At 35.3% G+C, this 12,146-nt stretch overlaps 1 pseudogene; it reads left to right on the plus strand.

The window, feature by feature from the left end:
• Positions 1-1,208: 1,208 nt before the first annotated feature.
• Positions 1,209-2,253, plus strand: LOC103241783 (eukaryotic translation initiation factor 2 subunit 2 pseudogene; annotated as a pseudogene).
• Positions 2,254-12,146: the final 9,893 nt, after the last annotated feature.

The following is a 12,146-nucleotide window of genomic DNA, read 5'->3' on the forward strand; positions in this document are numbered from 1 at the left end:
GAGAGGATGTGGAGAAATAGGAACACTTTTACACTGTTGGTGGGACTGTAAACTAGTTCAACCATTGTGGAAGATAGTGTGGCAATTCCTCAAGGATCTAGAACTAGAAATACCATTTTACCCAGCAATCCCATTACTGGATATATACCCAAAGGATTATAAATCATGTTGCTATAAAGACACATGCACCCGTATGTTTACTGCAGCACTATCCACAATAGCAAAGACTTGGAACCAACCCAAATGTCCATCAATGACAGACTAGATTAAGAAAATGTGGCACATATACACCATGGAATACTATGCAGCCATAAAAAAGGATGAGTTCATGTCCTTTGTAGGGACATAGATGCAGCTGGAAACCACCATTCTCAGCAAACTATTGCAAGGACAGAAAACCAAACACTGCATGTTCTCACTCATAGATGGGAACTGAAAAATTAGAACAACTGGACACAGGAAGGGAAACATCACATGCCAGGGCCTGTTGTGGGGTCAGGAGAGTGGGGAGGGATAGCATTAGGAGATACACCTAATGTAAATGACGAGTTAATGGGTGCAGCACACCGACATGGCACATGTATACATATGTAACAAACCTGCACGTTGTGCACATGTACCCTAGAAGATAAAGTCTAATTTAAAAAAATAAAAATAGGCATTTCCAACGCTTGGAGGAGAGGGCAGGGTGTCGTTCCCTTTAGCTGATGCAAGAGCCTAGTGCGGTGGTGGGAGAGGTATTGGCAGGAGCAGCCCTGCTGCCGGGGCCTGGGGTTGACCCGTCTGACTTCCCATCCGTGCTTAGCCCACTCGAGCCACAGCCATGTCTGGGGAGGAGAGACGGAGTTTTATCATGTTAGCCAGTATGGTCTTGATCTCCTGGCCTCATGATCCGCCCGCCTTGGCCTCCCAAAGTACTGGGATTACAGGCGTGAGCCACCGCGCCCGGCCTCCTGCAATTTCTACTCTATCAGGTGTCTGCCCTATGATTTTTTATCTTACTATGAGCAAGAAGAAAAAGAAGAAGAAACATTTTATGTTAGATGAGGAAGGGGATACCCAAACAGAGGAAACCCAGTCTTCAAAAACAAAAGAAGTGGAGCCAGAGCCAACTGAGGACAAAGATTTGGAAGCTGATGAAGAGGACACTAGGAAAAAAGATGCTTCTGATGATCTAGATGACTTGAACTTCTTTAATCAAAAGTAAAAGAAGAAAAAAACTAAAAAGGTGTTTAATATTGATGAAGCTGAAGAAGGTGTAAAGGATCTTAAGATTGAAAGTGATGTTCAAGAACCAACTGAACCAGAGGATGACCTTGACATTATGCTTGGCAATAACAAGAAGAAAAAGAAGAATGTTAAGCTCCCAGATAAGGATGAAATATTAGAGAAAGATGAAGCTCTAGAAGATGAAGACAGCAAAAAAGATGATGGTATCTCATTCAGTAATCGGACAGGCCCTACTTGGGCAGGCTCAGAAAGAGACTACACATAGGAGGAGCTGCTGAATCGAGTGTTCAACATCATGAGGGAAAAGAATCCAGATATGGTTGCTGGGAAGAAAAGGAAATTTGTCACGAAACCTCCACAGGTCGTCCGAGTAGGAACCAAGAAAACTTCTTTTGTCAACTTTACAAATATCTGTAAACTATTACATCATCAGCCCAAACATCTCCTTGCATTTTTGTTGGCTGAACTGGGTACAAGTGGTTCTGTAGATGGTAATAACCAATTTGTAATCAAAGGAAGATTCCAACAGAAACAGAAAATGTCTTGAGAAGATATATCAAGGAATATGTCACATGTCACATATGCCGATCACTGGACACAATCCTACAGTAGGACACACGACTCTATTTCCTACAGTGCGAAACTTGTCATTCTAGATGTTCTGTTGCCAGTATCAAAACCGGCTTCCAGGCTGCCATGGGCAAGCGAGCACAGCTCCGTGCCAAAACTAACTAATTTGCTAATCACTGATTTTGCAAAGCATATTGTGGAGATGTGGCTGGACAGGTTTGCCATCAGAGTGGATATACCATTGTATTAAAAACAAGATAAAAAAGCTGCCAAGATTTTTGGCGAGTGGTTGGTTGGTCTGAATTCCTTGCGAGACGCTGATGTTCAAGCTGTTGGCATACCCATTGCCTACTTTAACACCTGTCAGAGAAACGTCATATGGGGTAAGGAGGTGCTTTTTAAAAATCATTCATAGACTTCTCTAAAATGCAAGATAAATTAAAGTTATTATAACAGTGATTCTTTCAAAAATAAATAAATAAAAATAAGTTAGTATTTTTCACTAAAAAAAAAAAAAAGATGGGTTACAAACAGAACCTGTTTCATAAGAAACAGAAAATTATCTAAATCAGAATTCCTGGCACATCCTAAGTGCTCAATAAATATTAGATACTATAATTATCTTTCATAAAAAAAAAAAAAAAAAGAAAATGCCCATGGTGTTCTTTGGATCTAATTAGGCCCACACAACACCAAATTCAATCAGTTCATTAAATTTGTTTATTTCAGGTTTTAAAATTGACAGAATATGCCCAAACACAACATTATTAAAAGCTAAACAGTTTAATCATTCATATTTGCCCTGAGGGTACTGTTCTTGACAGTTAGCTATAGTCTACTAGCAAAACAGAAACAAATTCAACCACTGCCATTCATCTTCCCAGAGACTGACAGTAGGGAGAATAGTAAGATTTTCTGTTTATTTTATGCACCCATTTACTTGCTAGCAAACACAATTTACCTACTCCCAAGTCACTTCTTTCAGTGCCAGGTAGATCCAACTATGAAATATTCACATCACATCGATCTCTCATCAACCTTGAGAACATGTCATCAGTAAATGTTAAGAGATTATTTCTAATATCATCTTCTTTGGGGCATATCACAGATAAGATACACTCTTTCAGGAATTAGGTCGGTAGATGGTTACTCAAACCCTCTCATTAGAACCTTGCTTTCAAATAAATTCAATGTAAAAAATGAACAAACAAAAACTTTTACATTTTTCCAGAGCTTAGACTTAAAATCTTGCAGAATGTATCAATAGCTCTTTTCACAAGCCCATGAGGATTTAACCCTCCTTACATTCTTTATGATTAATACATTTACAGGAGGATTAGGTCTCTAAATGGCTTTTAAATCCCAGAGGAAGGTAAGAAACTCATAAAATAAAATAATAATTCCTGGGTTTTAGTAGACCAAAACATTTATTCCAAGGAATGATAGCCAAATGATAAAATAATATCCCTGGGCAAATTTCAGTGATTGCATCAGGAGAGGAGCAAAGAATAGTTCAAATATGTGAATGTGTTAAGTGCAATTTCATCTAATTGAGAGATTACTACTTTTTTTTTTTTTTTTTTTTTGAGACAGAGTCCCACTCTGTCCCCCTGGCTGCAGTGCAGTGCCACTACGTCGGCTCACTGCAACCGCCGTCTCCTGGGTTCAAGCCATTCTCCTGCTTCAGCTTCCAACACACCCGGCTAATTTTTGTATTTTTTAGTAGAGAGGGGTTTTGCCATATTGGTCAGGCTGCTCTCAACCTCCTGATCTCAGGTGATCCACCCGCCTCAGCCTCCCAAAGTGCTGGGATCACAGGCATGAGCCATCGCGCCCGGCCGAGATTACTACTTTTTGTACCCAGAGAGTCAGGAATTGGTGTGAGCTCCAGTTGAGTTCCCTGAGCAGAAGAAGCCATGAAAGGCAAATTATCACTAGAAAAGCCAGTGTAATCACCGAGTACTATTCTCATTAAGCACCCTATCACTTTCTGCAGGGACTTCTTCTACAGCTATGTTTAATGCATATATTAAAAGTAACGCCTAGCTAACAATAAGAGAAGTGGTAACTAAAACTATCGTAATGCCCTGTCTTTGTGTATACAATACTGGGACTGAATGGACATAATTCCCCAACTCTATACTAAATAATACTAGGACCAAGAATAACTTGCTGGCTTGCTCCAGGAAATACAACACCTGGAGGTTAAGTCTGTTTGCCAATCAATCAGCTAACTCGTCAAAACAGGTTCCTCATCAAGACTTACTTCCAGCCTCTCTTCTCACTATTACCATCAAACTAAAGCTGTTATGTCATAAACTCGACTCAGCCCTAACCAGTTCCAACCCTGCAAGACCTACCTTAAAGTTACCCCTTTCAGACTTTAAAACCCTGTAAATACCCTGCCCTAATTTCCCATGAGTCTGTCAAGGCAGTATTTTTTCTTGGTGCAGTAAATCTGATAAATTTAGCTGTTTTCCCAGGGGTCAAGAGTCAACAGTAGTTACAGCCTTGATTGGGAACCTACAGTGTGCCAGGTACCATGCTAGGTGCTTTATATACGTTATTTCTAATCTTAGCAACAACTCCTCAAGTTAATGCTTTTTATAATGCACAAAGAAGAAACTGAGACTCAGGAATGTTGGTAAACTGCCCCAACTATACAAATAAGAAGTGGCAGATACAGAGGTCACCTTGAGTCTGTCTGGCTTCAAAAACTTTTGGTAGCTCACAAGTCATTTTAAAAATAAGCACAGAAAGTTACCTCCCCACCTCTTCCTTATCCTAAAATTAATTCCATATGCACCAATGATTAAAATGTAGAAAAATTTGTTATTTCATTCTTCCATTTGATTTTACTTATCTAAAATCATTATTTTATCATTTTAATGGTAACTGCAGATAATGATACATTTTTCACCTATTAAAATCTTATTAAATTTAGTACTTTTCAATTTCCCAGGAAAACAAAAACGTTCAGAACTCAACTCCATTTACTTCCTTTCATGTTATGCATTATTACTATAGTCATGAATTTTAATTCTTTAAATAGTTTAAGCTACATAAGATATTACTATTATATATGGTCAATATTTATTTTTATTGGCCCACAAATGTAATCTTTTCAGTCATCTTTCTTTTCTAAAATTGTGAGCTTCCATCTGGGATAGTTTTCCTTCTGCTTGAAAAAAAACCTTTAATGTTTTCTTCACTGTCAGGTGGATGATAACATAGTCCCTTAGTTTTTGTGTTTGAACATTCCTTTATTTTGCCTGAAATTTGAAAAAAATTTTCATTTAGTGCAAAATTTAAGGTATCTATAGTCTTTCATCAATTTGAAGATATCATTCCACTGCCTTATTATTTCTGTAGAAAAGTCAGCAGAAATCAAAGTTGGTCTTATTTTTTCTATTTTGAAAAGAAATCTGTCCTTTTCCTCTGGCTCTTTTAAATATCTTCTCTTTGTTTTGAATTTCCAGAAGTTTTACTATTATGTACCTAGCTTTTGTTTACTTTTTATTTTGCTTTGGGTCCACTGTTATTGTGGCCTGATGTTTTTCTTTGTCATGTGAAAATTCTGACCATTATCTCATTAGTTATTTCTTCTGAACTAGTCTCTCTTCATTCCTTTTAATATTCCAACTGTATATATCCTAAGTCTCATATATACTTTTTAATACTAAAATCCTTTTGTTTCTTTGTTCTTAAATATTTTCTTCTGACTTATCTCTCAGTTAGCTAGTTTTCTTGTTAGCTGTAAATCTTATATTAAAACCATTAATCGAGTTTGTAATTACCATTATTGCATGTTTTTAGTTCTAGAATGTCTGTTTGATTATTTGTATAGTTTCCAAATTTCTACTGATAATTATCATTTTCATTCTGTAAACATGTTGCTCATAGTTATTTTAAAGTCCACATCTGTTAACTTTATCATGTAAATCACCTTCTAGTTCAGTTTGTTTCCTTTACATTTTCTTGATTTGGGGGGCAATTCTTCACTCCCTGTATACCTTGTTTTATTGAGTTCTGGAATATATTAAAAATGTGAAGAGAAAATGAGACACTATGAATAGTGTCTTCCTCCAAAGAAGATTGCTTTTTTGTTTTGGCAGCTAGGGGAAAGATTGCCTTAATCTAATCAGTGATTGATTTGATTGGTTTCAGGCCTGTGTGGACTAGTCCGTGTCAGGCTTATGTTTATTTCTAGCATAGATGCGTTTGGAATCACAAGTAATTTTGGAGGGGTGGTACTGGTGTCCTCTGTTCTTGATAGGCCCTGAAACTCTAATTTTCCTACATTTATCTCTGAGAGACCGTCAAAAACCCTGTTTACCTTTTTAGCACCCTTATTCGGTATGGACAATCATCTGGAGGGCTGCCATATACTGGGTTTATCTCTTTTGACTTTCAAAAATATTGGTTGCTCTCAGCCTGAGTGTTCCAAGACAACCTAGGTAAGCATTTCTATTTAAAAAAGAAAAGAAAAAAAACTTCTCAACTTTCTCTTTTTTTAAAAAAGTAAATTTATTCTGGTCTCTTTTTTTTCTCATAAAATTAAGACCAGGCTTTTAGTAAGTAAAAAATTATTAAATATTTTTTAAATTAAAATTCTTAAAGGAGTGAAAAAAATGTCTAAAATAACATCTGTGGAGGGCTGTATCTATTTCCCAGGGTAAAACAAGAATCTACTAGCAAGTTTTCTTCTCTTCCTAGTAATAATATGCAGCCAAGCATGATTGTGACAGCAATTTTTGCAGTCTATGCATCCAATACAAATAACATTCATTGATGACAATCCCCTGTCTTTCTCCACCTACTGTCATGTCTTTAAAACTAGCAACCAAGATGAGTTGCAGGTGTAACAATTAACTGCATCAGAGGACAGAAAGAGAATTTTTTTTTTTTGGCTGTTATTTTTCAGAACATTTAGCAAATGGACTGGCTTGCCATCACTTTTGTCCTCTCTCTTTTTTGTTCTACTCTATCCCAGGGGAGATTGAGCAATTTATCTGACTGGTAAATTTGAGAAGACTCGACTGTGTATGCTCAGATTTGGTCTGTTCTTTGTCATCTGAAAGTCAGCCTTTTCATGAAAAAACACACATTTTTCTCTTGATCCTCCATGATGTAATTCCCACGTAGAGGCAAGCCCTTGTCAAGTGGTGCATATGTCTAGGTGGAAAAGTCTGCTTAGTTCTGGGATTTGGGATTAGGAAGACCATTTGTTTTCCATAGAATGCTATATTCTCCAACTTAAGCTTTGTCAGAAGCAAATGTGACATTTCAGCCTTCGTATCTTTCACTCTTATTATTCAATTTATTCAGAACTTGCAAGGGGAAGATAGATGCTATTTATTATACTTGCTTAAAAACCTTGATATTAAAGAGCACTATTTTGCACATCTGTACCAAACCAGATTATTATTGATGCTTTTTAATTTTAATAATTTTATAGCTGAATAATATCTAGTTATTATAATATACCACTCTTTCATTACTAGTGTTATCTCACATTGTTTTAAATATTTACTAAATACCTTTAGCTACTGATATCATTTTTCCATGTCCTACTGAGGTATGCATATTTTGTTATTGATTTATGTGAGTTTTTATCATTAAAACTGCTGTGACTGTCAAACATCACTATTGTAATCAAGATTTCTAGATTAACTTGAGAAATGTATAATCAATTTATTTTAACTATTTCAAGGCTACTCACACATTTCAACCATGACTGAGGGATACTGCAATTAGCATTATATTCTTCCTTTTAAGTTGATGCCCTGAGGCTCTACCCTACTCTTCCTTTTCCCTGGTATAAAAGATTGGGCCATGATTCAAAAAGCACTATTGACAATAAATACATTTACTGTAATTCCCAATTATCTTACAGAAAAAAATACTGGCATGTAAATTTATCCAATCCACAAACCAAAAGCTTGCATGAGAAATGAGGTTTTAGTAATTAGTTTCACTTCTTTCTTTATTCACACTACCAAATTAAATGGTACTTTTTTCTCTTTTTTTTTTTTTTTTTTTTTGAGACGGAGTCTTGCTGTGTCGCCCAGGCTAAAGTGCAGTGGTCCAATCTCGACTCATTGCACCCTCTGCCTCCCGAGTTCCAGTGATTCTCCTGCCTTAACCTCCTGAGTAGCTGGGATTACAGGCACATGCCACCATGCCCAGCTAATTTTTGTATTTTTAATAGAGATGGGGTTTCGCCATGGTGGTCAGGCTGGTCTCGACCTCCTGACCTCATGTGATCTACCTGCCTCGGCCTCCCAAAGTGCTGGGATTACAGGCGTGAGCCACCACGCCCAGCACTTTTTTTAAATATATAAAACCCTAACATGGAGCACACTTAAATTGATTAAAATTGCTGATGGAATAGGGAAAATTTTATTTCTAGCTTGTCCTGATTTTATTAGATTGTTAATGTAAATTTTACTGAAGTATAGCACATATACATGTAAGTGAACAAATAAGTGTAAATATCAATGAATTTACATAAAGTGAATAACTAGATCAAAAACAGAACATTTTTCTTCAGTATTAGAAGACCACATATGGCACCTTTTAGGCATTCTCCCGAAAAGAAATCACAATCCTGATTCCTATTGCAATAGGTTAGTTTTGTCTATTTTTAGACTTTATGTCAATAGAATCAGAGTACTTTTTTTTAATCCATCTTCTTTCCCTCAATATTTTGTTTCTTAGTTCATCAATCTAATTAGCATTTCAGTGTCAGCTGTTGGCTAATTCAGTGTGCTCAAAGCTTCAGTCACATATTTATTTTTCATGATTTTTGTCACATGCATATACCACTTGTTCTTTTAATATTTTTTCTTTGAAATGATCTACTTTATTAAACATAACCTCATTCTAAACTCTGAAATATATGAATCATTGGGGTTGTGCTAGTTTTTTTTAATTTTATTTAAAATAAACACTATTAAAGTTTTTAAAAATTGCACATAGAATGTTTAAAATAATTTCACACCACACTTTGTATTAACTTTGTACCAAGAGGTCCAGTTGCAAAAGAGCTTTCAAAAATGACATTTTCTAGAAAATTTACTATATTCCAAGGCTATTCTTTTGCCTGGCTCACAAACTCACAAATTCAGATTCAGTCAGTATCCTCCAATTGTCCAAATCCTACAAAGCTTAATCAAACTGACAAATCTTATAAAACAACTTTAGAAAACCAGAGTCCTCATTTGAGAAAATGCAGTGAAAATTTCAACTGCCAGCCTGCTGGGGAACTCACATCAGTATGAGCAGAATACTCTTTCCCTGTAGACTAAGCTATCTCTAAGGCCAACAAATAACCTAAAAGTTATTCCTGAGTGCCAAATAAGAACATGACAGCTTAGTAATGATCTTTAAGCCTTGCTGCCCTGGAAGCAAGCACTCTCGTCTCTCTGAGGTGAGCTGCGAATCACTTCTTAGGACTGTATAAAATTAATTCCATATCTGCTCTCAGCTGCCAATAACACTTCTCTCATTTCCAAGTATAGAGGTGCAGTGAGGGGAGGAGTGCCTTGTTATTGATTTCATTCATTTTTGGAAGGGAAACTAATACTCGCAGAAGTTAACTAATTATACTCTAATAAGTGGTGAAGCCATGGTTTTTTTACAGATCTACCTCATTCTGATATGTATAGTTTTTCCATTACATTGTATGACTTCACAAACTGGCTAGGCCATCTTCTCCAATCTACTTTGGTTCTCTGGAATTCAGTTTCTAGCTGTAAAAAAAATGTTAAGGTATATTTTATATTTCACTTGCAGTAGCACTTTCTAAGAGATATAAAAACTGAATCTTGAGAAGTTCCAGCGCCAACATGGGCACAGGAGCCCATTACAGCCCATCTCTCCTGCTGCTTACAACTAAAAATTCTTAACAAAACATGTAAAAAAATACCTGAGCATGCTGAAAAATAAGGAAAATTTAGATGGATCAAGGGTGGCTGTCAACATTTAGAGGAGTAACTGATGAGATATGTTTCACTGTTTTCTTTTTTCTTTTATATAGCTTCACTCTATGAGTGAGTTCCCAGCACAGAGCTGTGAGATGGTAGCAGCAGCACAGGCAGCTAATACTTTAATTACAACAAACAAACAAACAAACTTAGTTTGGCCAGAGAAACCACGTAAAAGAGACTTTGATGGCTAGAGAATGAGTGGAGGGTCCCGGAGTGAAGAAAGTCAGAAGGGATGTATGACTCCTAATTGTATAAACAAACCTGCTAAAGTCTTCAAAACTCACTCTTGAGCTGTGCATGCACAGATCAGATGCAAACTGGCATTACAAAGCTTAAATATTGGGACTGGAATTTGAATCACCTTCCACAAAAGACAAGTCAGAACTTCCAGTCTGAATCTCATCAGGTCGATTGTCTGCTAAAGGAAAATCATCACCACTCCCCAGATTATAACAGGACCCAGAGTCTAAATATCACAGCATTCAAAATGTCCAGGATACAATGAAAAATTATACAATATACTATGAAGCACCAAAAAGTGACTGATTTAAAAGAGAAAAAACAATAAACAGGTGCCAGCCCCTAAAAAAATCCCAGACGTTAAAATTATTAAAGCTACTATTATATCTATGCCCTATGACATAAACAAAAACAAATAAAATAAATAGAAAAAAAAAACAAGGGAAGATTTTAGACTGGAAAATGTAATCTCTGAAATTTGTCTTTAAATTACTGATGAGCTTAAGAATATATAGAAAAAAGAGTCAGTGAACTTTAAGACAGATCAATAAAATTATCCAATTTTAAAAGCAGAAAATTAAAATAAACGGAGCCACAAAGACCAATGAGACAATATTAAAACATCTAATATATGTGTTCTTAGAATCTTAGGAGGAAAAACATTGTGGAAAAAAAATATTTGAAGAGATAGTGACCAAAAATTTGCCAAATTTAGTGAAAGATATAAATTTAGAGATTTGAAGCTCTGTGATCCTAACTAGGATAAACCAAACAAAACAACACATAGACAAATCATAGTCAAACTGCTGTAAAGCACAAAACAAATATTAAAAATGTTTTGAAGGCAGCTATAGAAAAAAAATATATTACATACAGGAAAACAATTACTTACGTGTCTATGGATTTCTTATCAGAAAACATGGCAGCATGATCACAGCAGAATATCTTTGAAGTGCTGAAAGAAAGAACCTTCAATTTAGAAACCTATATCCAGTGAAAACATCTTTCAGTAGTGAGGTAAAAGATAATCTCAGATGGAAAAAAAAAAAAAACTAAGGGAATTTGTTACCACCAAAGTTGCTTAAATTAAAATGCTAAAGAAAGTTCTTTAGGCTGAAAAGAAATACTATCCAAGGGAAACTTTGGTCTTCAGGAATAAAGGAAAAGCAATATAAATTATAAATATCTGGGTAAACATAAAAATATAAAACATATGAAACATATATAACTGTTGAAAGTAAAAATTATAGCATTGTCTAATAGGTGTTTCAATGCATATGATAATTATAACAAAGATCAAGAACCTATATGATTGTAATGTGTCTACATTTTACTTCAAGTCGTACAATACTAACTGTAAGTAGACCCTGAAGTGTTAGATACATATACAGTATCCCTTTAAAATACACATGGAGGAGCCAAAAATGTAAAAATAAAATATAATACTAAAAATTACTCAAATAACCTAAATAAAGGTAAGAAAGAGATAGAAGAATAAGAATCAATAGTAAAAGGAAAAAATAATAAAATAGTTCTAAATCCAACCACAATCATTTGATGAAATGTAAGTTATGTAAGAAGACCAATTGAAAAGCAGAAGTTATCAAATTGGATAAATAATGAATGTCTAACTATGCACTGTCTATAAGAAATCCACTTTAAATAAGAAAATATAAATGGATTCAAGGTAAAATATGAAAAAGGATACAGAATGCACATACTAATCAAAAGAAAACTGGAGTGGCTTTTTAAAGATGAATTATGTGCTGTTTGGTTTTTTTTGTCAGTGAATGGAACTGTTTAATAGAGGGAGAACTCTGTAAGCAAGTGTTGAGAACATTCTATTGAAAAATATGTTTTAGCTTTGTACATAGGGCTTACCAGGATGGGTTTACATGTACATGTTCAAAAGTTAAATCAAAGTACACTTCTTTAATGGTGCATTTTGTGCTGCTTTGCTTCAGTTAATGGAAGTGTCTAAAACACAGAGAACCCTACAATCCAGTAATATAAAAACGTCAGACAAAATAAACTTCAGACCTCAAAGTAGACTTCAAAACAATCAATATGAGGGATTTAAAATAATTAAACAAGAATAATTAAAAGACTAAATCT

This window comes from Chlorocebus sabaeus, chromosome 15 (assembly GCF_047675955.1).
Source record: "Chlorocebus sabaeus isolate Y175 chromosome 15, mChlSab1.0.hap1, whole genome shotgun sequence".
Lineage (NCBI taxonomy): Eukaryota > Metazoa > Chordata > Mammalia > Primates > Cercopithecidae > Chlorocebus > Chlorocebus sabaeus.